The sequence below is a fragment of the Agelaius tricolor genome, unplaced genomic scaffold (assembly GCF_023055355.1).
Source record: "Agelaius tricolor isolate 1412-34295 unplaced genomic scaffold, bAgeTri1.0.p SCAF_27, whole genome shotgun sequence".
Lineage (NCBI taxonomy): Eukaryota > Metazoa > Chordata > Aves > Passeriformes > Icteridae > Agelaius > Agelaius tricolor.
Window position 1 is genome coordinate 763,738 of NW_027269287.1, and position 26,176 is coordinate 789,913.

The 26,176-nt window shown below is 40.6% G+C and overlaps 1 long non-coding RNA gene across 1 annotated transcript; it reads left to right on the forward strand.

Annotated features, from left to right (window-relative positions):
* Positions 1-9: 9 nt before the first annotated feature.
* LOC139600393 (uncharacterized) lies at positions 10-7,334 on the forward strand. Its single transcript, XR_011682512.1, has 3 exons — positions 10-4,668; positions 6,738-6,830; positions 7,191-7,334. It is a non-coding gene; the product is annotated as an uncharacterized lncRNA (long non-coding RNA).
* Positions 7,335-26,176: the final 18,842 nt, after the last annotated feature.

The following is a 26,176-nucleotide window of genomic DNA, read 5'->3' on the forward strand; positions in this document are numbered from 1 at the left end:
CGCCGAGGGGGCGGGGCCGCGGCGCTGGGCCAATGGCGGCGCTCCGCTTGCCCGGCCCGGGGCGGGGCGTCCGGTGCGGGGGGCGGGCGGGCGAGGGCTCCCCCTGGTGGTGCGGCGGGCGGAGCACGGTCCGGCCCGGGCGGGCGTGGGGGAATCCCTGTGGCGGCTCCGCTGCCGCCCCCCGTGGGGGAGCCGTGAGAAAGATCGAGAGGTAGCCGGAGAAACATAATGTGGCCATGCGGACCTGAGACAGTACTTTCCGGGAAAAAACATCCTTCTTATCGACCCTGGAGATGAGCACAACACAGACACGGCAGACGCGGGGACGAGGCCAAGGAGGGCAGGGAGAGGAACACAGAGCACTCAGGATGCCCAAGCCCTCCGACCCATTTCCCTAAATGGTCTTACAGAACAGCCTGCCCATGATAACTGATAGCATAGAAAGTGAGAAACACTTCAGTACGGGGAAGTCAGGCCATAGAAAATATCTCCCAAGCCCGGGCGGTGCCCACGGGATATCCCGTTGGCTGGATGGACGCAGCTAGATCCAGTCTGACACCAAGACTGACTCCCTTCAGCTGGATCAGTGCTGGAACCAACGGTGATCTGTTCTTTTTCTCTCTCTCCTCCTCTTTAGTTCACCTCTTCCTTTCTGTCCTCCCTTTCACACTACTTCTTTATCTAAAACCCATTGCCACATGCTTATATAGTAGGTCAAGGACTAGAATACCGGTTTCCATGCTGAGTGTGAGATTTACTAATAAAACTTTCTGATTGTTTGCAGACCCTCTGACTTTTGTTGTTCCTTTCAACCATGAGCATTTATGAATCTTCCTTCCCCTTAGGAGTGGGGGGCCACACTCTGTGGGTTTAATGATCCGTTAGCTCAGAATCACAGAATCATTTAGGTTGAAAAGACCTCCAAGATCACCAAGTCCAAACTTTGACCATGTGAACCAGACCATGGCACGTCCAGTCTTCCCTTAAACATTTCCAGGGACAGTGATTCCACCACCTCCCTGGGCAGCCCATTTCGATATCTGGTCACCCTTCCTGTGATTTTTTTTTTTTTTCTAATGTCTAGTCAAAACCTCTCCATGTACATTAAACCATTTCCTCTCCCTGCATCATTTGTTGCATGGGAGAGGAGGCTGACCTCCCCCTTGCTACAATCTCCTTCCAGGCAGCTTCTAAGAAGCTAAACAACTGGGTCTTAGTCTGACACACAGGTGTTCTTATTTTGTGCAGTAGGTTAAGCCAGCATTAGTGCGTTCAAGTCTAAGTATAGCATGAGTCATCCACATGAGCTTTGTGAGAGGAAATCTCATTAATGCATATGTATATCTCAAAGGCAGGTGCCAAAGGATGATGCCAGACTTTTAAGTGGTGCCCAGGGACATGAAAAGGAGCAAAGGCTGTAGACTAAAACACAAGTTCAGCGCATAAAGTTACAACATAGCTGTACTCTGGTATGTTACACAGTTTTTAGTCTTCCTAAAGTTGTGGAAATTATAAAATCAGACAAGTCAGGATTGAAAGAAATATTTAAAGGTCATCTAGACCAACTGCCCTGCAATAAGCAGGGACATCATCAATTTCCAGCAAGTGTTTAGGGTCCTTTGCAAACTGAATTAATGTTTCCAGAGATGTGGCTACAGCCGGTCTGGGCAACCTTTTCCAGTGTTTTACCAGTCTTATAATACTCTCAGTCCTTCAGCTATGTCAACAGCACTATTCAGCTTTGTGTTATCTCCAAAACTGCTGAGGGTGCACTCAGTCCCATGATGTCCATGTTACTGATAAAGATACTGAACAGTAAGGATAAGAAATTAAATATTAGTATTAATTAGAATTTCAGGCGTGGGGTCCATGTCTTCTACACAGTGTCCTCAGACCATTCCATGGGTGTTTGACTGTGCTCCCATAGCACAGAACTTGTTTTCACATGACACAGCAGAAGTTTGGGCTCCCTTCTTTTCTTTGAAAGAAAACACAAAGAAAACAGTTCAGAAGTTTACTTTTGCAATGAGAAGAAGTTGGCAACAGCCTAAGTGCACTGAGCAGCAATTACAGTAGGACACAAACCTTCTGTGCTAATGATCCCTTAAATTTAATTCTCATGTGACTTAATATAAAGCCAGGCATGCAGTTTCAATGCTTGGTCTTGGAAGCATGAGCAGCCTTCAGGAGAGAAAACAGAATGAAGGTTGTCAATAAGAGAAACCAGTAAACCACAGTTCCTCAGAAAAAAAGCAGGAGAAAGAGTGTTGTTCCAAAGAAACCACAATCTTTTTCCATGCTGGAATATGACATGACTGTTGGAATAGCCAGATCTGCTGCTTTTTTAGAACAATATTCATTTACTAATATTGGGTTGGACTCAATGATCTTTAAGGTCTCTTCCAACCTAATAATTCTGTGAATTCTGTGAATATGTGTGAGATGGAGAATTGTTCAGGGTGAGGAAACTGTATTCAAATTAAAATCTACATTTCTCTTGGAAAACGATGCTCGTAGCTACTGCTTTGTTAACCAGTTAGCAAAGGAGTAGAGTGCAAAGCTACTGACTCAGATTTGATTTACACCATGTCTTTGAGATCTGCACAGTGGGAAGCTGCCCTCTTGTTCATTTAATGGAATAGGGCAGCTGTATTCCACAGCAGTCTGGGGCTTCCAGCAGCACAGCTTGCAAGACAGTTGAATTGGGTCTATGTACTGGGCCGGTGGGACTGCAGGAGTGGTTTCTGTGGGAAGAGCTGCCCCTCTGTCTGGCATAGCCAACTCCAGCTGGCTTCCAGCCAGACCTGCCATGGCCAAAGCTGAACCCACCCATGATTTTGGTAGCAGGAGAGGGTAAGAGAAAGGTGCTTTTTCCAGTATACTACTCCATTTTAAACTGGCAATAAATTAATCTTCTCCAAGTGGGTGTCAGATTTGAATGTTAATTTGACAGTGGCTTAGATGGGACACACATTAGTGCTTATGTCATTTGGGGTCTTCACCCCATGCTCATGTTTTGCTTGCCATAGTGATTCAGGATGAGAACACAGATGCTTGACACCAGCAGGAGGCTCACTCACAGCCAAGGAGAACAGCAAACTCACCAGCTTTTTCCTGGGTCTCCTGGGCCTGACATCCATGGTGTCCCTTGTCACATCCCACTGGTGGATGTCCAAACAGCTCTTTCCCTTTAGCTGCTCATCTGTTGAGTGCTCTGACAAGAAAATCTTTGGTTTGCCTCACAGTTTTATCAGGCACATAAATAGACCCTCAAGCAAAAGTCACCCCAAAAGGGCCCGCAAAAGGGAGCCTGGGGTTTTCACACCAGCTGGCAGTCTGGACTTGAATACGTGACATTTTCCTGCTGTACACCTCTGCAACTCCCTCAATGACCCAAACAGGAAGCTGGAAGGTGCCACAGGCTCTTGGATCCCTCCCTCGCACTGACAACTGGCACCCGGTGTCTGTGCTTTGGCTGGCTTGTTCACCAGTGCCCATCAAGAGTGATCTGGGCAAGGAGGAAGAGCCTGCAAATTGCCTTCATGGGAGAATTTTCATTTCTCTGAAAGCTGAAAAGAAACAAGCACGGAAGTTAAATGGGTCCTTGCAGGCTTGTTTCTCCTCAGAGCTGAATCTAAGGTGGGTGGCTGGATCATCCTTTGCTGCTCATGCAGTAACACCTCCATTTCAGTCTTCTTTTGTGTACAATGTGTAGAACGCCTGGAATATTAGATATACCTCCAAACCATAAGAGTGACACCAAATTGCAAAGCCAATATATGATACTGTGTGCAATGCATTAATGCTCTTCTAATGGTTTTGACAGCGGAATATCAAAGTCTGTAAAATACTGCATATATGCTTAATAAATACAAAACCATGAATAAACAAAGTTCAGAATCTGTTCCTCAGGTGAGCTGAAGAACCATATATGGGAAATGAGAGTCAGAACTAAAGAATGGAAAGATTCTTGTTGTTGTAGGTTGTTACTGGAGTAAACCTACTTGATACAAATGGTGTTATCCTGGGGGGTTTTGTCATGAGAAAAGTGCATTAAAGGACTCAGAGAACTTCTCTGTGATCAGGATTTGGATGTAATTAGTTTTAATTCATCTGCACTAGAGATGTGTAATGGCGTATGTGTACATGTGGTGTACATCCCCTGCACTCCTCCTGGGGCCTCACTGTGATCTGAGAAATGCTCATTAGGCCTCGATCTTCACAAACAGCACCTGGGCTGAGCTCCTCCTGGGCTTATCAAAATCAGTCTGTTCCCAGGAACTAGTACTGTCTAATGAGCTCCTGATTTTTAATGAACAGCCTTGGAAACCTATTTTCTTGCCTGGAAAACAACCCAAGCAGAATAACAATTTTTGTTATCAAAATTTCAAAGAACCTACTAGCCCAAATTGCAGTCAGGATGAAAAATTTTTATGATTGAAGCCCACTCTCTTGTGACTCTACAAGCAATGCTCCAAAGTGAGACCCTTTGAGCTCTCCTGGACATCAGAGACTGTGACCAGCACCTCCCTCTATGTGGGGCCTCTAAGTGCCAGAGAACTCTCAAGTTTGCTAAACTTGGAGAAATTCTGAATGACAATGATGGAGCCTGGACCAACATCCCCACTTCTCCAGACTCAACCCTTTGCCCATTGCAAAGATCCCAAGGTATCAGATGTGTTTCCTTCACCAAATTTGAAGGGAATTTGTCACACGTACTCTCTGGGTGTCTTGTACAGACTCTTTAGGACTGTGTGCATGAGGGTCTGAATATGCTATATAGCATATGTACAAGGAATGCTGCTCTCCTGAATTCTTAAGTACTTCAGATTTGTAAATTAGGTTCATAAGTTATAGTCAATTCTATATGAATCTTTAGATAAATTGTTTAACTTAACCTGTCAGTTAAGTGCTCTTAAGTGCTATTAAAGCTATAGGCCTAAACTCTTGGTTAAGTCTGGGGCACAGTTTAGCAAATGGGTGTACTCTGAAACTTGTGGTGCAATGGGAGGGTCTTCCTTATTCCTGTTTGTCCTTGCACCTTTCCTATCCTTAACCCCAGCCTTCACAGAGGTTTCAGGTTGATTTTTGATTTCAGTTGACTGGTTTTAGGTTTTAGTTTGCTCTTTTTCTGTGTGCTTTAACCAGAGCATTAGTAGTAAGTAGTAGAGGGAACCTTGTAAATGAACTACATCACACTTCCGTTTTATATTAAACCTGCTTTCACCTATACCTTTGCTGTGATTCTTTAGGTGACCTTAAAACACTAATTTGCCGCAGAACACTAAGAAAAATAAACACGTGCACACGTGAATCGATACGTTGGCACAGCAGTAGGTTTCTGTTGCTGCCAACAAAGGCTTAAGTTGTGCAGTGGCTGAGCAGCAACACCATCTTGTGTTTCACAGGTGTGAAACGCTCTGTAGGGTCACACACCTGGGGCTTAGCTCTGCACTTGGCAGGTGGGGGACTCTGCTTCTGGCCTGTGCACTGGCCACTGATCCTGACCCAAATCGTTCACTTGGCAGCTACTTCAGCCTCACCCTGTTTCATTGATGCTTAATTGAGACCTGGACAGATAATTCAGGTATTGATCAGCTCCCAGAGCATCCAGGGAGCTGCTGGCAACTGGGCTTAAAGTCATTTTAGTTTGTTTTGGAAGCTCTACTTCTGTCATTATAGATATCCTGCTGGTATATTAAGTCTTAACTGGTGTACTAACTCTTATCACTAGGAATGAGACTAATCTGTCTTCCTTGCTGAGGCTGAGGAGAAATGCAAGCTGTGTGTGTCATCAATGAGGCAAAGTCATGGGGTTTTTGAAGTTGGTGGTCAGTTTAGATGCTGAACTATAGGTAGAAAAGCTGTCAGGCAGTCTGCTTTATAGACTCCGCATCTATTAAAAAAGAGAGTGCACACACTCTTCTGCACATCAGTCCATCTTGGAGTATGCCATCAGCTCTCCATGAATAGAAAGTAATAGTCATAATAGCAAGTAATGCAAGAAAATCATGTGGAGGCTGTGGCTGATGGCAGAGTGAAGGACAGAGATCTGTGGGCTGAATGTCAGCTGTGGCAAGGTAATGAATCTGTCTAGTTTCCATCTGAAATGCCTGATTTCATTGCAGTTTCTTGGGATTTCAACTCCTTTCAGAAATGAAGCCAGCCCTCATGCTTTATAGGCTTTTTGGCCCAACACCAGCATCTAAGCAGATGAAAATAATGATGATTGCTGCCAGACTCCCTGGTACCAATAATTTTTCAAAAGGTCATGTTTTCTGTCAGTGCTTTAAGGGGGGCTGTGAGGCTTGCTACAAATGCTCAAACATAGGCATGTTGTGTTAAACCCTGACACGTGGGGTGTCCCAGGGTACTTGTTGGGCCCATCAGTTCAGAAAGACACTGTTATAGGTCTTGTGTCACATCTGCTGGACTCCTCTGGGTAGTTTGTCTGAGCAAAGTTGACTGAAGAGTACCACCCCACCTGAGTGCTATTCCTGGGCTTTGGGATTGCTGAGGTTTCCTTGCCCTGACACAGTTTCCAGGTCTTCATCGTTATATGTCCTTGTGTGGGATGAACAGAGGAGTGCTTCCTCACCTCAGGGAGGTTGTGAGGGAAGGAGCACACTCAGAACCTCACAAACATGCTCAGTTAGGATAGGTGGTACACTTCCAATAGCTATGACAGTCATAATATTCACAATATTGTTTCCACTTTGTGGCATGTTTTTTCATAGTGCTGAGGACAGACACAGATCCTCTTCCAAGAAGCTCATAATCTGTGAAAACAAATGACAGATGGATGAAAAGCATGCCAGTAGAGTGACAAGGTAAATGAAGTACCTTATACTCTTTTCTATGTTATTTATCCAAGTAATTTATTCAGAATTTTCTGTTGATTCTTTTTTCTTCCATACAGTGTTTAGTGTTTTATAGCTGTTTATTAGCTATCCTTGCAGTACTACACTGAGGCTGATCACCTCCGAGTTAGGAACTTGAAAATTGACAGAGAGGTTAAATCTTCTCAAAGTCTCACAATGAGACAATGAAAGATTTCCAACCAAGTTAAAAGACAGGCTCCAACTATGTACAGCTTTTTTGCAGTAATTGCTTCTATATATCATGTGCTTTTATTTTCTTAAAAAGTATATAATTCGACCAACTTTTCAACATATGTGTTTCCTTTACAGATCAGAGTTATCACATCAGACTCTGATCTTGCCCAGCTACAGATGCTCTGGAACATTCCACGCCCTGTGTGCTTTGGTGACCATTACCTCAAATTTTGTCTACTTCTTCTCTTCAGCCTTCCATGCCAGCCAGCTGCTCCAGAGTGGGATGCTGTCTGCTCCTTAAAATAAACCCTTCTCAGAGCATTATCGTGACCTGGGGTAATTTTCTAATTTTTTGCAGCCGAAATCTGTACCCCTTCCTGCATGCTGCATGTCCCTGGCATAAAGTCCATGCTGCTCCTAGATGAGAGACCACTTATACCTGCCACATAGCACCACTTTCCCCACCCTTCCCCACTCCCTTTAGCCCTTCCTTACCCTTGCCACAGGGAAATCCCTGGCAGGTTCTACCTGCCATTGTGCCTTTTCACAGCACAGCCAACATCTGAGCTAAAAAAACCCCAAGAAATTTAAGGCAATCTGAGTCATACCATGTTAATAGAATTGGATTCTTTGGATCATGCAGAAGGGTGGATGATGGCTTGGAGCCATTTTGTTCAAAATTCCCAGTTCTCCATCTGGAATTTCTAACACAGCCCTGTTCCACCTGTGCAACCCTTCTGCTCTGGTCTCTTTATTCAGGCAGCCTTATCCTATTTAGAGAAACCCTGAAAGCAGGATACACACAAGAAGGGCATCAAACTGTGGGAGTGTGTTCAGAGGAGGCCCACTATGAAGGTGAAAAATCTCCAGGGTCAGATTTACAAGGAAGATCTGAGGTAAATTTGCTTGTTCAGCCTGGAGAAGAGCAGGTGATGGGTGACCCCATTGCTTCCTCATGGGGGCCAGCAGCTGGAGAGGTTCAGGTTGGCATTAGGAGAAGTTCCTTCACTGAGTATGGTGGGGCACTGTAAGGACTCAAGGAGCACAACTGCCACTCTCAAACACTGCTTGCTACAGGATAATTTTGTTATGAGATAAGCATAGATGGGAACAACAGGATGGCTCTAAGTCCAAGCCTGGTGTAATTGAGATCTGGCTAGCACATCCTGGGTAATGGATGCAGACAAAAAATCCCACTGTGGCAAACTGTGTAAAGAAGCAACTGCTCATAGGGTCTAAAATCCCCTCAAGTTATGGAACAGATTGCACCTGTGACCACTGAAGTCCCCACTGCCAAATATGCCTACATGAATACCTGAAACCTGGACTGTAAATTAGGCCACTGTGGAGGAAGAGATAAACAAACCTGGGAGACAAGAATGCCACTGAAAATGGACATAAAGAATGCAACCACAAGGACAGCTAACTCAGCAACTGTGCTGAAATAAGCTCTGAATGGGCGAAAGGTAATTCTGGCAGGGGAGATTGTGACTACAAGTCAGAACCTACTGACTCAAAAGAAGAGAAAGACTGAGCACAAATAGTATGAGAAGAGAGGGAATCATTTAACCAACAGATTAAGACAACTGTGCGACAAGTTGTGCGAGACTGGAATGTTAGTGGTTAATGCTCAAACAATCTGCCATTTGAAGTGACTGCCCAGGCCCAGAGGAGGTGCACACCCATCAGCCAAGGCAACAGCTGAGTCTTGAACAAGACAAGGGCAGAGGCTGATAAGAGGCAAATCCCATGAGGTGAAACAGTGCTTTTCATCATGCCAGTGTCCATACACAAGTGGCTCAGCTGTGAAGACTCCCCTCTGGTGACGCACCAGGACATTCACAGTAGGTCTGATGGGGTTCATCTTGGCTTAAGGGCCATAATTCACACAACTGATACTACACCAATATAAGAGGCAGCTGTAAAGTCTCAGAAATTGTCATAAACCATCAAAGATTCCCAAAATATTCCTTGATCCACAGCATTACATAATCCATTGTAAAACTCACCACCCCAGGAGGAGTACTTGGGCATTCTCACCGAGCCGTAGCCTATATTAACCCACCAGATTTTGTGTTTCAGGGGCTTCCCTCACCTCAAAGGGATCAAGATTGTGACCATCACTTTGACAGGACTGTGGCCAACACGTCGACCAATGGACATAAAAATTGCAAGAATCAAATCTTGCCACAGAATCCACAGGTGGTGACCATGTGCCTGTCTACACTTATCCTTTCTCTTTCTTTCCTTTACCTTATAAATTTTCTTAAGTGCTATTTTTATACTTTTATATTGCAGCATTTCTAACTAAAATGTCTACACTTTAAAATTTGCCTAGGACCTTATTGTACGGCAATGTTCTAAAGTTTGCAAGGAAAAGTTTGTTATTGAACCTGCAGAGAATCTTCTTGTTTCTCCTGCACACTGCCCAGAGTACACCAACAACACTCCCCTAAACTCCCCAAGCAGACTAGGGCATAACACCAATGAGCACTAATTAATAATTATTTTGTTGTTTGCTAAAATGTATAAGTAGTGGAAAGTTTTGAACAGCCTCAGGACTCTCACTCCTGAGAAGCTCAGGGTGATTAAGGATCAACAGGATGCCACTGGATCCTTGAGTGGTGACTATTTTCTGCTTGATCTGTCTGTCTCCCTCCTCCATTTTCCTTTTCTTTCTCCATTTTATTGTTCAATAGCAACATATGTGTTTCCCTTACAGATCAGAATTTTCTGTTTCTGTTGACTTTGGCATATGGGTCACATTTGCACCTTAATTCAGGCAGAGGCATCTCTCAGTAATAGGATCATATCAGGCACTGGAACTGGCTCCCCAGGTCACAGCATTAGCCTGGCAGAGCCAAGGGACTGTCTGGATGATGCTCTTGGTCATATGGTTAATTTTAGGCAGTTTTGAAAGGAGAAGGGAGCTGGACTCAATGATCCTTATGGCTCTCTTCCAACTTGAGGTATTTTATGACTCCCACCCCAGCATGTTCTCCCAATGGACAGAAGCACTAAGGGCACAACCTGGTTAATTTATACCAAGGCTGGTTTCTCCATATTCACAGCAAAAAGAAGAGGAATCTGGATAAGTGGCCTGGCAGAGATATGCACACTGCTATTTTCTCCACCTTGCAGTGTTTTTGTGGCAAGAGATTTTCTAAAGCTGGACAATATTTCAGGTTTATTTACAGCAAGGTCTGTATTGATTAGCATAGACATTTCAATTTAATCAACAGAAGTGCTAAAACTGTACTTGAAAAAATTGCCTTTTGCTTAACTTTAATAACATTTCTGTTTGGGAAAAATCAATGCCAAACAAAGAAACTGTCAGTGTCAGCCTTACCTTAATTTTGATCATGTTTGATCATGCTGTAGCATATATTTGAAAAGCACTTTCAAATTTTAGAAGAGAGTAGAGGTTAAGTATCACCAATAATGGGAAAATGCAGCTGGTAACATCATAGACAGTTAACAATATTATATAGATGTCATGCTCTTCTAAAGTCATTACTGCAGTTTTGTCTTCAAAAACTGGGAATTTGTGGTAAGTTTGACACAAACTGTCACTGGAAACGAAAAAGAGAAATTACAATTCTGAATGTGAGGATGGAAACATTTGCAGACTGATATTGTTTGTCCAAACCAATAGAAGAGAGCAAATTATTCATTTTTGATGGCTTTATTTCTTACTGAATTAGTCACAGTGAAAGTTTCAGCTAGGGAAAAAACCAAACAAAACTCAAAAACCAACACACTGAAATGGAAGAAAATGACCAAACAGCAGACTCAGACAGAATGGTAGGGGGACCACTGGAATTTCCAAAGCATCATTTTTTTGCCATAGTGGTTACCTTGCACAAATGATTACCTTGCTTTTTGTGGACCTGATGAGGACAGAGATGGCAAAATGAAAGTAGATGCTTAATGTGCCTTTGTCAGTGCCTCTTGTCATAACATGGAGATGCTGTATGAATATTTGATTCATACTTGATTTCAGATTCTTTTTTACCCTAAGCACCTTGCACATAATCCACAGCAAACCAGTCCTGAATGATGAGAATTGAAAGCAGATCTCTGTGGAGTGAGGAGTCTATTTCATCCCTCTCTAAGAATGGTTTCCCATCTAGAGGGGTGGAGGAATTCAGCAGAACTCCTTCCAAACTACTGCCCACCCTTCTCCTTGGGCTTTTATCATTCTGTGGGTCCCCAAAGCAGTTCCTGCTCCTACAGGAACCCCATGGAAGGAGGTCACACCTGGTGCTTTGCAATGGGAATACCCACAAAAAGCAGAGTATTCATGGAGAGCAGTGGATGCCCTGCAGATCTGTCTGCTGTCTAAGTCTTTCTGGATCTTTTTCCAGTGCTTAAATTCTCCCCACACCAACTTGCTCCCTCACCATGCTTAACTTTTGACTACTTTTCCCCCCTTCCATGCCCTGCCCACCTGGCCTCCATTCTGGCAGCATTCCTGGTCACCAACCATTTGGTGGCTGCTAGTTAGCAGCAACAGCTCATTAATATGCCTACTTCCATCTCTTGCATCATGTTAAGCCCACCTGAAACCTTAGCTTCATATTATGCCTCTGGAAAGGCATTTAAGCACCATTACTTCTGCTTTTCCTTCCATTAATCATCTGTGTTTTCTAATCAGTTTAGGATGAAGCATTATTTCCTTTATTTATTAAATAGGTTTAGAATTCTATTATCATAGTAAGAAACTTAAATCTAGTGATTAAGGCAAATAAATTCCTTTGGTAGTTGCTTTTAATCTCACCAAGTCAAACGATTACACAGCTATCATGGGAAGGTATTTGCTAGTTCATGTGGATTTACTTCAGGAAGAAACCCCATTCTTCACTAATACTTTGACAACTTGTCAGTTTCTCACATCATTTGCAATGCTCTAAATGCACCTTACCATCACTCCCTGCATCTACTTAGCGACCTGAACTCTTGCAAAAGTTCTTCCTCCCAAGACAGTATAGAACAAACTTGTTCCCTGCTACCTCCATAGTCTTTTGGTTCTGTGCATGTGTACTTGTATAAGTTCACATGGGGCTGTAGTCTTTCTGAGGCGAGAGGATTTCTCTGTTGATGAATATAAAGGTATACAAGACTGTCATTCTTTGCAGACTAGGGAAATTGAAATCTGACTTACAAAAGGTTCAGGTGGTGATTATTTGACCAAGGAACCTTTCATTGCAATATATGTGATGCAGCAGTTTTCATCTCCCTTGTCACTTAAATTTTTTATTGTGATGTTTGCCCTTATTCCTTTGTGTGTTTCTAGTCACATTCTATTGGATAGCCATCTATTTTCCTGTTGCATCCTCTATTTTCTTAAGTTGCATCCTCAAAAAAAATAACATTTTTGCTTTTATGCTTCCTTTTAATGTTCTTTTAGCATTTTCTTCTTTTATATTTCTGGAGGAAGAGAGGCAGTTAATTTTCTTTACTTTGATGGCCTCAGGTTCTCTCATGTTTTTCTGCCTAATTTTTTTCTTTTAGTCAATTCCATTCATTATTTTCTTCAGTGATCAAGACATTTTTTCTAAAGAACAAGCATAGCTATTACCAGCCAAGTGTGTCCTTACTACACTCCCACTGAATGTAATGAAGTCATAGCTGCCCTTCCCTATGAGACTTCATTCTTATAGTCCCAGTCCCCATGGTGAAGTCTGGAATATTTGGAAATACCATCCTGCAGTTCCTTCCTCCCTTCCTCCTTTTGTTCTTCCTTGCGTCCCACCCTTGCCCCCAAAACGTAATGATATTTAAATATTTAGATTTTTAGTGCTTTTACCAATGGCAGTAGGCACTGGGTTAAGACTGTCTATAAATTCTATTTTAATCATCCAACAGAGAAACCAAGGTCAAGCCAAACAGAGTTCTTGTACTTTCACTTTCAAAGGAATCCTACTATACCAGGCAGAATCCTAGAAGCAAACCCAAACAGCACGGCAAACAGCCGTGCTCACTGACTGTCTGCAAAAACCTCTGTTATTAAAAACACTTGTGGCCAAACATGGCACAGTCTCTGGCTGAAAGAGGACAGCTCTGGGAGTCTGTGGTAATGTTACCATAGTGTTCATTGGTGTGTGATAGATCAAGCATCCATAACCCTAAATACTGTAAAATCTTTGAAGAGTCAAAAGCTTGTATAATAAGTATTTTTGTTACTACCTATTTGTGTTTATTTCTGGTTTTAAAGGGTGGCATTCATATATTGGCAGTGTCTTGACACTATAATGAGTTGCCTTAACATTGTGTTCCTAATTAATTATCCACAATAAGTTTCCTTATGAGATGTTAACTGACAGATTGTTTTGGTTTCTGAAGCTGTAGCGCAGAATCAGCCCAGTACTTTAAGAATATTTCATAAGAGAATATTGCTCTAAAAAGAAAAAAAGCATATCCCCAAACTAGACTGAAAAGCAGAGTCTACTCTTGCTGGACAATAAGTGCATTTCTTCAAACTGAAAGCACTTAGCCATTATCAAAAGAAGTTTGCTCCAAGTCACACATATATGGCTTATTATAATATTGTCTTTACAAAAGTCAAACTCTGTAAGAACAGAAATATAGCAGTATATTGGCATTTTAGACACTACTTTTGAATGAAACTTTCTTGTGCTATTAAGGCAAATTTCAGAAAAATAATTCAGAGGAGTGTAATACAAATAATTTTTTCTAATATCAACCACAACATCAGAATATGTTGGTTTTTAAACTTCCAGTGTTTATAGAGTTACTGTGCTGTCTAATAAACCACAAAAAGACATACAAAAGAGAATTCTGGAAGAGGATTTTTAAAGTTCTTTATATAAAACAAAGAAAGGAAAGCATAAGTAAGTTGCAGCAAAAAAGGAACTTTGAATGTGTCTAAAATAATTTCACTAAGATTGTTGAACAGCATATGGTTAAAATTTTCCTTTCTGTAGATCATTATATTCCAGCAAAAACTTCTGATTTAACTAAAGTGTTACATACTAAATGCCTCTATTTTTTAGTTCCTTAGGACTCAAAAATAAATGACATATCCTTACTGAAAGCAAAACTGATCTATCTGTAGGGTACAAAATAGAGATTCTCAATGCTGTTTGCTCTCAGTTTGCTGTTTTTCTTCTCTATCAGATTTTTAAGAGTTTAAACATCAGATTGTAAAAGCTGTAGTTATACTGACTTTACCAGATATGGCATGTTCAATTAAAAAATAGCATGATCTTATTTTTCTTACTGATTTGAAAAACTGGCATATTTTATTATTTCATTGAACATACCACATCCTGTAGTCGTGTCTGCTATGTTGGAATGAGTGTATGATGGCCTCTGGATGAACACTGGGCTCTCTGAAACTTTAGGTCAACAAACCATTACAGAATTTCTTGTTATCTAACCATGCTAAATTCAACATGGTCTGAGACGACTGGTGGTAATCCTGCAAGGCTTGTAGATTCTCCTACTTGTGTTGATAGATTATTTTTCATGCTCAACTCTGTAATCTCAGGACCTGTGATCTTTGAATTTCAATCTGAACTTTTTAATTCAGAAGTTCCTTTGCTGCAGTAAAACTAATCTCTCAGAAACTGAAGGTTTTAGATTATCTTTGCAAAGAGCCAAAAAGTATATATCATTTTAGAGGATACAATGCCATCAGACATACGAAAAGTCAAGGAATTAGAGGGACCAAAGAATTTGCTATAGAACTTTACTCTCCAAAAACTGTCAGCCTGACTGTTTTCCTTTCCTTAAAACAGAAAGATAACAAAACAGAACAAATGTTTTAACATAGAATTTATATTAGTACTATATGATTTTTTTTTTGCCTGTCAAATCATAGCATGGCTTTTCATAGCAATTCTATATAAAAAGGGGACAAATTGGCAGCATGGCTTCTCAGGAGGATATTGACTAGACAGCAGGGCTCCTCTTGTAGCCCATTTGCTGCCAGTGGGACAACTGGCCTGGCAGTTAACTCAGAAATGGAGCAGGGCAGCAAGTCTTCAGAAGAATGTTAGGCCTGGGGTGACATAATTTTTCACTTTCTGCCTGAATTTGCCTCTGAAGCATTTTGTGTGGAGTCATGCCATTATAGATCCATCTCTGTGGGAAAAAATGACCCAAAACTGACCCAAAGAACTGCAGCTGTTGCCCTGTAAAGTTAGTGCTGCAGGTTGTATACGTAGTAGGGAAAAATCGGAAACATTTCTACTGCAATTTGGGAAAGAGTGACTGAGAACCTGTGGAATTGTTTTTTGTGCTTTAGTCTTTCACAAAAATAATCCAAGCATTCATTAAAAATATAAAAGAATTATTAGAAAGACAAACTAATCTCAACAGACCTAGTACTGATCTTTTAAGACAGTCAAATAGTAAATTAGTAATTTATTTTAAGGGTAGTAGGTAAGTTTGATTTCTGTGAGCTTTCTTTGTTCCATCATGTATATATTTTGAAATAATGACAAAATATAAAATACTGAATCATCCCTGTTTCTAAATCATCCATGTTTGAGAGAAAAAACATACATTTACAGTCACGGGTAATTGTTTTTGAAGCCTGCCAACTGTGAACAATGGATCACTGCCAGCTATAATTATTGGCTCAAAAGCCTTTGACAAAATTTTTGTTAATATTATATTCTAGAAACCAACTGCAAGTAGGATTAGAAGTGTATGACTGGCCTGGATAAGAAATTGGCTAAGAGATTGCTAAGAGCTGGCTCCTGGATTGTGTTCAGCATTGCAGAAGCCCTTTTGTGGCATGCTAGAAGTGATGTTGCCTAATATGTTTATCTATTGCTGGATAGAAATATGTGATCAATGAGAAAACAGATATTGCTGATAATACATAGATATATTGGCTAGGCAAAATCAAAGAAAGCTGTGAAGCAACTCAGGGAGACCCAGTGAAGTTAGATGAGTTGACAATAGAGGTAAAAAAAGGAATACTGAAAAGAGCATTCTGAAATAGCATTAAAATATGTTTAAAAGGGTAATGGAAAGAAAACCTGAAATAGTTTGAGACATAATTTCAGATGCTATTATTACTTAGAAGAAATATCCTTACAAAATCAAACTGGAAAAATAGCTCTACTGCTTTTCCCTACTCTTGGGCATTAAGTTAACTTAAGAACCAAAAATTCTATAGTTATTTATGAATGTTTCAGTAAAAATACCCTTTCTCTATATAGGACCATATACAGAGAATTCTTCATGTGAAATACTGTAATCAGTTTTGATGTTCCTTTCTCAAAGTGAAACTGTGTTAGCAATGTTGTCTGTCAGCAAATAGAAAATATTTGTTGGCTTGGGCTAAAATAAAGAAGTATAAAAAGTGGTAACTATGTATACTGTGCACTCTAAACTATCACTTTTTTAAAAAAGGATAAGAAGAGATGCCAGAAGCTGAGAGCTGCAGTGGAGCTCTTGCCAAGCCCTGGCCAGCAGCAGCCCTTGGTGGCTCTTGCCAGCACCTTGGGCCGACTCAGGGCAGTGTGGAGAGAAAGGCAGCAGAGCTGGGGCATTCCTACCTGAGCTTCCCGGCCTGCCACAGCCTCGGGGGTTGTTGGCGTCTCCTGCCATCCCTCTTCCTCCTTTTCCTCTCGGATTGCTATTCTCTATTTCTGGCCCAGGCCTTCCCGCTGTTGTTTCCTGCTGGGTTCCTCTACTGGGGTAGCCTGCAAGCCTTGATGTGCTCGGTTGGATTAGATGGGCAAAGCCCAGAGGCACGAGACAAGTTCCCTCTTGTTGCAGTCAATGCAAGCGCCTTTTACCTGCATGAGTCAGGAAGGCTCGGGGGCTTCGGCCTCAGCCAGGGCCTCCATGGAGCTCTCACTCTCCTTGCTTGGAGGCAAAGCTGGAGGCGCCTAAAGCAGAAATTCTGGAGGTGTGTTGCATTATTGTAGACTATTTCTGTACTTTTAATTTCCCTCTTCTTTGTCCTAATTTTTAAATCTTTTAAAAGAATAATTATTGATGAGCTTTAGTTCATCATGCATGCTTGCCTATGTTTCTGTTTTTGTGACATTTTTTTTCCACTGCACTGCATTGAATCCAATGTCACCATTTGTGAAGCCATTTTTTTGGTTTTTTGTGCAGTTGTCAGCTACTTGTTAAAAATAGCTACATTATACTGCCATTAAATATTCATTAAATTGAGTTGTGGCAGGCTATGAGAAACATCCAATTAAGCCGTTCACTTTCTACACAGAAGTCTACAAATGAGCAGTCTTCTTTCTTTTCAATAATGCATCACAGGCTGCCCTTAGTATCTCTAAAATAATTGATAAGGCAAAAGTTATTTGTAAAATACATAGTAGAAATAGAAAAGTAGATTAGAGGGGATAATTTTGCCTTGGAACTTTCTTCTGACTGTGGGAAAAGCACTGCATACTTTGATTTAATTTTTACATAGCCTGGGGGAACCTGAAATGCTGCCCCTAATAATTCAATATTTTTCTACTTCTGACATGCATTATGTGTTACTAGTTCTTAAAAACCAGAGCAGGAAAACACATCATAAGCTTTATTCACCCTGAAACCATTACAGGGCACTAAATACACCTGGATCCTGGGCAAGGCACAGTGGTGTTTTGGATCTGTACAGTTTATCTTCTTTTGTAGCTAACGCACTGATACACCTGTGGGTGCGTGTGTGCCCAGGCTGCAGCTGGAGGAAGGACTGCCATCTGTACAGGCAGAGCTGAGCTGGTTGGAGCAGCAGTTGCAGCAGAGGTGAATTGGCTTAGGCTGCAGCCTAAGAACATCTCTCTGAATTCCCAGGGCCAGCCCGTGCTGCTGACCCCTCCCTGGCGCACTGAATGAAGATGTTAAAGCTGGCTAGGTTTGCTGTAGGCCTTTTCAAACAGCTCCCTCCTGTGCAGTGCAGACCTGCCTCAGACCCTACACTAGTCCTGCCAGAGGGGTGAACAACCTGCAGTGAGGCACTGCAGGGACCCGGGGTCGGTGCCCTGAGCAGCTGGGTTCTGTGCCCTGGCTCCATGGGTAGCAGTGCCACAGGGCAGTGACATCAGCTGGAGCCAGTCTCCTGTTTCTCCAGCCCTGGGCATGTCCAGATACAAGGCTTCTTTGTAAGCCCCTGTATCCCATGTGTATCAGGTTATACATTCCATGCCTCTTGCATAGCACCCAGCAGTTTCCATTTTGCTTTGTATGTATTTTACCTGCTGTCACTTGTTCATTATTTCTCAGTTGTCTTCCCTTACTGATGTTAATTTTAAGTCAGCCCTTTATTTAATTTCTAATTCCAGGGGATTACTTCCAAATGTACTTTCTGGTTATTACCAAAGCCCTGTGTACATGCTGGCTCTAAACTCCATGGGATATTGGCTCACAGACCAGAAATTGTTTGGCCATTTCATTCCCATTGGAAATGTAGGATTTAATAGACTTAAACATGAAGCAAGGCACTACAAGTACTTTTTTTCCCCCTTCTTATTTTTTTTCTTGTTTACCTTGAGATAAAATTACAATTACTTTCTTTGTTCCTACAAAGTGTCAAATATTACACTTCGTAAGTGTAATATTTGAGACACAAAATCTTGTATCAGCCTTGCAGGGATGTCGGAAGAGGAGTCCTATGAATGCGGCAGCTAACAATGACCACCTAATACTTTCAGACAAAGGAAATAGCATGGTAAGGGAGCTAGCTCTGAAGGAGGGTGTGCTTTTTGATGTGGTTGAGAACCATCTGCCACTGCAAACCCCAGCCATACCAAGAAAAAGGGGTGAAATCCTGGGAGAAGGAAAGGAAAGGAGAGGGAAATTTATGGGAGAAGTGGTAAAATTCCTACCTGAGAAGCAGGATTTCTCATACAATAGAAGAGAGCATGCATCTAGGCAGCAACAAGCTCATTCTTTACTAATTTTTCAACTTGCCCTTGGGGCAGAGCACAAGAAAAATACTTTGTGAACATTTAGATTGTTTAGTACCAGTACCAGTTAGTAATAGTATCACTATTAAAGTTATATCTCAATTAAAATCTTATTTAAAACTATGAAAATAATACATTTTATATCATAAACACAAAACACAGAAAATAACTCAATTGGAAATGAAAAGTAACACTGAATACTTTTTCCATGTTTTCTATATTTTTACATTTCTGCGTTTTTACATTTCTACCCAGGAAATCACAGACAAAATCACTCAGAATTCCAATCTATCAGAAAGTCCATGCTTGTCAGATGTATATGAGATGTATATGTACTGAAAGAAGAAAACAACTTCTCTGCTATCTGCTGCTATGGATAAATAATATACATTATTTATTGATTTTCACCGGTGGTTTTTCATATCCATCAACTATTTCTATAGAAGTAGAAACAGAAGTTTGGAGTTTTAATAGTTACAATGCTGAGATAATAAAAACGGTGACATAAATGAAACAAAATCAAGTTGGACTGTGATCTTGCATACTGGTGTGTATGGAGACAGTGGCATTGTTCCTTATAAAAGGCTTTTACAGATTTTATTCTGTGAGACTTGCTACAATTGTGCCTGGATATCAGAAGAAATCTTCCTGCCAGGCATAATTAGAATTGCCAGCTTTTGAAGTTTGTCTTAGTATTTACAGAGATCAGCTAAAGCCCAGTCAAATCAATGGAAAAACTCCTGGGATGTATCTCTGCTGTGCCGAGCACAACAATATTAAGCAATGCCTGACTTGGTGTTAAGTGAGCTGCCTTGTGCAGGGCCATGCAAAAGGCAGCGACCAGGGGCTAGAAAGGAGCACAAGGACAGAGCAGGTAAAGCCTCAAACAGACTTTGGTTGCAGGGTCTGCTCACTCTCATCTGATGCAGCACCTCCCTGCAGTTTGACAATGCGTGGCTTGAGCACTATGAAGCCATGAGTAGTTTGGCCTCCAATTGAAACTCAGGCAGTGTCTGATAATTAAGTGTCTTAGGGTTTATGTGCTTCTCACCCCATTATTTACCCAGTTACCTGCAGGAATATAACATCAGTAGCAAGCCCAGTGTGTTTGAAAAGTCAAGCTACTGCTTTATTTCTAAACTGTCAGGTAATGCATAATTCCTTAGACCTCTTATCTGAGATACCAGTCCTAATGCTTCCATAATACTTTAAAACTTCACAGGAAAGTATGCAGATTTTTAACTAGCTTGTAGTTGTATAAATACAAACTTGTGCAAGAGAGTTTTTAGTAATATTATAAGGAGCAGATTAGCTGTAATGCTACTTTGATGAATTTTATGTTCCCTTTTATTCTACCCATTAAAATCCTTGCAACTGTTTAAAAAAAAGGAGAAACTGTTTAAAAAGGAGAAAACAGTAACAACCATATTCTGCAACCCAGAATGGTTCCTCATGGGCTTCTTAAGACAAAACCAGATAATGTGTAGAAACAGAGTGGTCATTCACTTTGGAAAGTTATTATGAAAGTGATCCATTTGGCATTTAGTGAGCCTCATAGAGAAGGTTGTGGTGCAAATATAATTTGTCCTACATTCCAAATGGAAAATACAGGGATTATAAAATACACTGAAGAACCTATTTGCAAATTATGGGCTTTCATTTTGGGGGTTATCCTCTGTGCTGTGTTTCTTAAACTTGGCAGGAAAAAAGCATTGGCTGAAAGAGCTCAAAAAACTCTTATAATTGGCACCCCAGAATGGGCATCTTAGTGAGCTTTCACTGCTTTTGGGCTTGAGTTTAGCAGTCCATTTTTATCCAAATAAAGCCTGGATTCATTTCGGCACCACTACGCTTTATAGCATATTCTGTAATAAAGAAGCAGCATTTAGTGAATCAAAACCTAGAGATGAAATAAAAGAGCCTCAGCTTTGTGCATTTACTGACAATGTTAATTTTGCAGACTTCATTCTGAAGTGGCTCGCATCTTCTCAGCAGTGTAGACAAAATTGTACTTTGTGGCCTTAAGGTTATGAAAAAAATAAATAAACTATACTTCTTGTTTGGAAATAGGATGTGGTGCAGCTGTGAAACTGTCCTCCTACAGCAATCACTTTTAACTCTGCCCTGCCTGATCTCATTCTTAGGGTGCCTAGCAGGAAAAGCTCTTGGCTTGTGCAGGCAATATAGTTGATAAGAACTTTTCTGTCCCTTTCTGGAATGACTTAACCCAGGTTAGACTCCACCACAGAAAGCTGCCTGGTTTTCCTAGCCTTGCAACTGGTCCAGTCTTTTGTGTCCAAAACTGCTGCCTTCTCATTAATTACACCAATGTTGAGAGAGTGGTCATATTTTAATTTCATAAAAAATCATAAATTTCATAAAATTTTTCCCATAAATTCCACTGTTGCTTGAAGCCAACTGTTGGTGTCAGCCCTGAGCATCACTTCTGGAAGGGTGGTTACAGTAAAAAGAAAGTTCTGGCTCTTTTGGTTTTTATAGGAATTGCTGATCATATGCAAAATGCTACTGAGCTTAATTATTATGTATTTTCTCTGTTTAATAACCAGAATGTGCCAGCATTTTGCTTCATGTGGTTATAAAACACTACATAAGAGGGTGTCTAGCAAGAAAAAAGTGCTTTGATATACAAAAAGTGAATGACAGAACTTCAAAGTAGAGCAGGGTAATGCATTTTCGGATTTCCCAGCCATTTTATTGCTGGACTGGTTATCAAAACAGTAGCCTTGTACTACCTTGGCTGGAGTTACAGATTTATTAAGAGGTGGTAAATAATTGGTTTTGTTGGAACGTGTTTAAAATGGGTAATAAAGCTGTAATTATAAGCTGTTCTTACTTAAATTTTAACTCCAGAGTTTTAACTTTCATGCCTCATTAATTCCTGCTCCAGAGTTTTACATCAGCAAACTCATTTAATGTCCCTAAAATATGCAATTTTCTTCCAAATGAAGCTGCTTTTTCTGCATGTAAGAAAGATGTTCCATCAGATAAATGAATCAAAAATTGTTTACACTTTTCTTTAGCCTTTTACCCTTTTCCTTCCAAACAGAGAACATTAGGTCTCAGGACTTCATATTCTAGGGAATATATGAATTTTCCAGTAGCCCAGAATGAAGCCATTATGCTGTCTTAGTGCAAATGTGACACTCAAGAAGGTACAATTTTCTTAAATTATTTTTCTGTTAATTACTCTAAGCCTTTTTAACTAAGCTGTGAAAGGTAACTTGATTGCTCTCAAGTACAAAATTTGGAATAAAGCCAAGATGAAAATGTCTTCTACTTCCTACTTGAAGAAGAAAATTTTAGAAAAATAAACTGTCAGTGTCAAAGTAGATGCATTTTCTGTCTGGATCTTCTGTTATTTCATTTAATCTATCAAATTGAAAAATCATTTTAATTCAAGCACCTGTCATCTTACATTTCTTATGAATAATTTCTCTATTATCCACTCAGAAATAACAATAACTATAATTAGAATGGAATTTATTGATACGAAACAGAAAAGTTTAAAATAATTTCTTATTCACGCTTTTCTTTAATTATTCTTATTAACAAAACTTCTGAATATTGACATATTATTTAAAATACAAATGTTAACTAGTTTACAGTTTGGTTTTACAAGTGATAAATTTTTATGTAGTGATTATGTGTCTTTGTCACATAATCCCCTCAAAAACTTCTCTCTTCAGTTACATACTGTACATCAAACTTAAGGTTTCAGAGTGGGAATCTGCTGAGGTTTTGTGCAGATCAGAAGCTAATTGGAGAAGAGGATTCACTACTCTGCTGTGTGCACAGAGGGAGGAACAGCCATAATTCAGAACCCCATCCATTTTAAAAGGCAAGAATCAGATGCCTCAGTCAAGATGTGCATATGAGGTGATCTCTCAGCACTTTGACAGCTCCAGACCAAAACTGGCATGTGCTGGCAGTCTGTGAGCCAAGCAGGAAGGGGCTTGGGAAGACACAGGGAAATCTTGTGAGGAAGAAGAAAAGGCAAGGGCAATAGGAGGGTGCTGAGTGTAGCAAAAGTATTGAGGAGGTGCCTGGAAGGTCCAGATATAAATTCACAAACAGGGAAGCTTCCTGTTGTGCTCTTTGTGGAGGAACTCTCAAGCACTCTGAAATCACTCTTGGTTAAATTGGATAAGAGGAAAACTTATGCACTCACCTGAAAAGCAAAGCATATTTACTTTCACATGGAGCTTTAGGTAGAATAAGATTTATGTAAGAAGAGCTTTATTAAGTAATTTAAAACAGATTTCATATACACTTTAGAGTTTTTTTGACAGTTGTAGTGCAGACTAAAAAATGTGATTTACTGTTGTAGAGGGGAAATGAGAATGATGGATAATGTGTGTGCAATGTCCATGATGTACAGTCCACCAGGCTGATGTATAGGACAAAGCAAAGTCACTCAGATTTTATTTTGTGGGGAAAATAGTGCTATGTGTTATTTTAGTCTCAGGGACAGGGTAGTTCCCCAGTAAAAATGAACTTCAAAGGGGCCTGAGTTTGGGACCATGGTTTGCGTATTTTGCCTTGTTCAGAAAGTGCTGATGTTGACAGGTACAAATTTTAATGACAAGAATGCAAAAAGACCTGGACTGCCAGTTTAACTAAGTGTATATTATTGTTCAAATATCTGTTAGAATATATACTGACTCAGAATAAAACCTTAGAGATCCTATTTACTTATCATGCCAGTAGAGTCGTGGCATAAATCTATGGACATTTTAATGGTATTGAAAAATAGACTTTTGTGTAGGAGAATAGACTCAAATATCTACTTTTTGAAACATTATTGAGGAGGAAAGGAGATTTGTGTTGGTAATACATGGATCCTGTTACCCGGCAAGTCAATTATCAACACTTTTAAAATCAAATCAGTCCTCTAAACAAACTAAAGGGTGTTCTTATCACCTGCCTACTAATTATATGAATTATACATTTAAGAAATAATAGTAGTGCACTGTTGTGCCAGTGAACCATTGATCCTTAGTTTAGCCACTTGTGGACTGTATGAGAGCTATGTGAATGTCAGGCTACATGACTACAAAAGAACATGCAATTGTTAAATATTCTGCTCTTCAAGAAGAATCCTCTGAAGCAGAGAATGCTGATTGGGAGGTACAAGAGCTTGCTTTCATCTTGCAATAAATAAATTAATATCCCTTTCACTGGCTGTGAGGAGGAAAAACTTAAATATTATTTTGAAATCAAGGATGATTTTTTTCCCATGTTGATATGTTGGAAAGGAAAAGATCATAATAATTTTACAGAACAAATCCAGGGAGTTCATGCAATGTTCACAAACACTGTACAAAAAAAAAAAAAAAAAAAAAAAGAGGTACTGTAAATTTGTACTAGGATTCTTACTCTGAGGGTAGAATTAGCCTGACTATGAGTAGATTTCCATATTTAGTATAGAAATCTTTCCTAAAAATGAGCTTCTGTTGAGTTAGAATTCCTCTGTCCTGTCTATGTAGTGAGTTAAATCTGGAAAACTGTGCTCCCTCTGTGATTTATCTTTATGGAGCTGTTTCAAGGTACCTGTGTACATTTCACACTTGTGTGAAATACGTGTCCTGGACACCTGGTACTGAGCAGCAGTTAATCTCTTTTACAGATCTACTTCTACTGGGCTAAATCCACTTACTGACATAAATATAGCCATATGGAGAGGACTTAGGTGGGGGAGGGATCAAGCAATGCTAAAGGAATTGAACAAAAGGGGCCTTAAATGTGGCACCTAGGACTATATGAGAAATAAGAGCTGAGCTAACTACTTACATTAGCTCAGATTTTCACAAGAGAAAAGCTAGGAACGGTACATTGGGGTCAGCAAATTTGCAAAAGCTTTTGTTACCAACATACCTAAGCATATTAAAAAATGTCCCATAATTCATAGTAGAAGGAGTCTCTCCCTTTCATTCTGATGTTAAGAAGAAGTACAATATCATTCAAGTGACTTACTAAAAGATCAGAGCCGATCTCTATATATTTCTGCTATAATACTGAATATTTTTGGACCTGAGAATGAAATCTCATTTTTCACCAGGAAACAGCAATATTTCTCTGTTACTAGTTTGTGGGGGTTTTTTTTTGTTTTTTTGGCTTTCCTTCTTTTTCATTCCCTTGTAACAACTGATGACACACTAGACTATAGTCCAGGTTATGTTTCGATGCAGGCTGCACTGTGCCACTCCTAGCAACTCTCAGCTAGTTCCTCTGTGCTAGAAAATGAGCCTCACCCAAGTTCAGGTGGAGGCACTTTGGCAACTAATGAGCACTTCATCTGCTTTAAAGTGTTGGACCTTCTCCCCATCTTTCCTATGATGGTACAGAGAGAGGTCCAGCATTCTCACATCTGTCACAAATTCTTCCAGCTCTCAGCATCAGAGTCAAAGTCTCTGTGTGGGGGAACATGGTGTGTGGGAACTCAAATTTCCAGAGCTTTGTTCTTAGATTAGGAACTCTCCTGATCCTTGTTTTCTGGACAGTCCAATGGTCTAGAGGTTCCCAAGCAAACACTTCTCCCTCTCACTCTGCTTGTCACCGATGGAGCTCTTGCCACAAGAGAGGAGCACAGCTGCAGTGCAACACTTCTGCTCTGCATTTCCCAGGCCAAGTAACTAGGTCAACATGGGAAAATCTTCCATGGAACTGATTCAGCTTAAAAGATCTGCTTATGATCTCTATGTGCCTGTCCCTGCCTAGACCATCTACCGTATTCACCATATTGCATCCCGAGAACAGTGTTTATACTAACAGGCACTCATATAAGGATTAAAGCTAATTTCTCCAAACACTCCTTTCCCAAGAGCTTGCTGTCCCAATCATTTTAAGAGCAGTGCTGCTCTACTTTATCTTTGTGTTCGAGGCAATGTGGCCCTGCTGCAGGCAGTCAGGGACAAGCAAGGGTTTTTAGAGCTGATCTGCACAAACTCAGCCCTAGAAGTGAAATTTCTGTTCTTAACATGCCCATAACATTGACCCAGTTGGAAACTATAAACATCAACTCTGGAGGAAATTTTGCTGCCACTGCAGCTCCTGCTGATGCTACTATTACTACCTCTGCTTGACAGCAGTAGCAAGACACAGCTGTGAAGAAATGAAGGTAAGGTCAGAAAGGAAAAGAAAGCCTGTCCTAACACTATCCCTGCAAAAGTGCTGTCCCAGACTTCATTGAAGTGTCTGGTG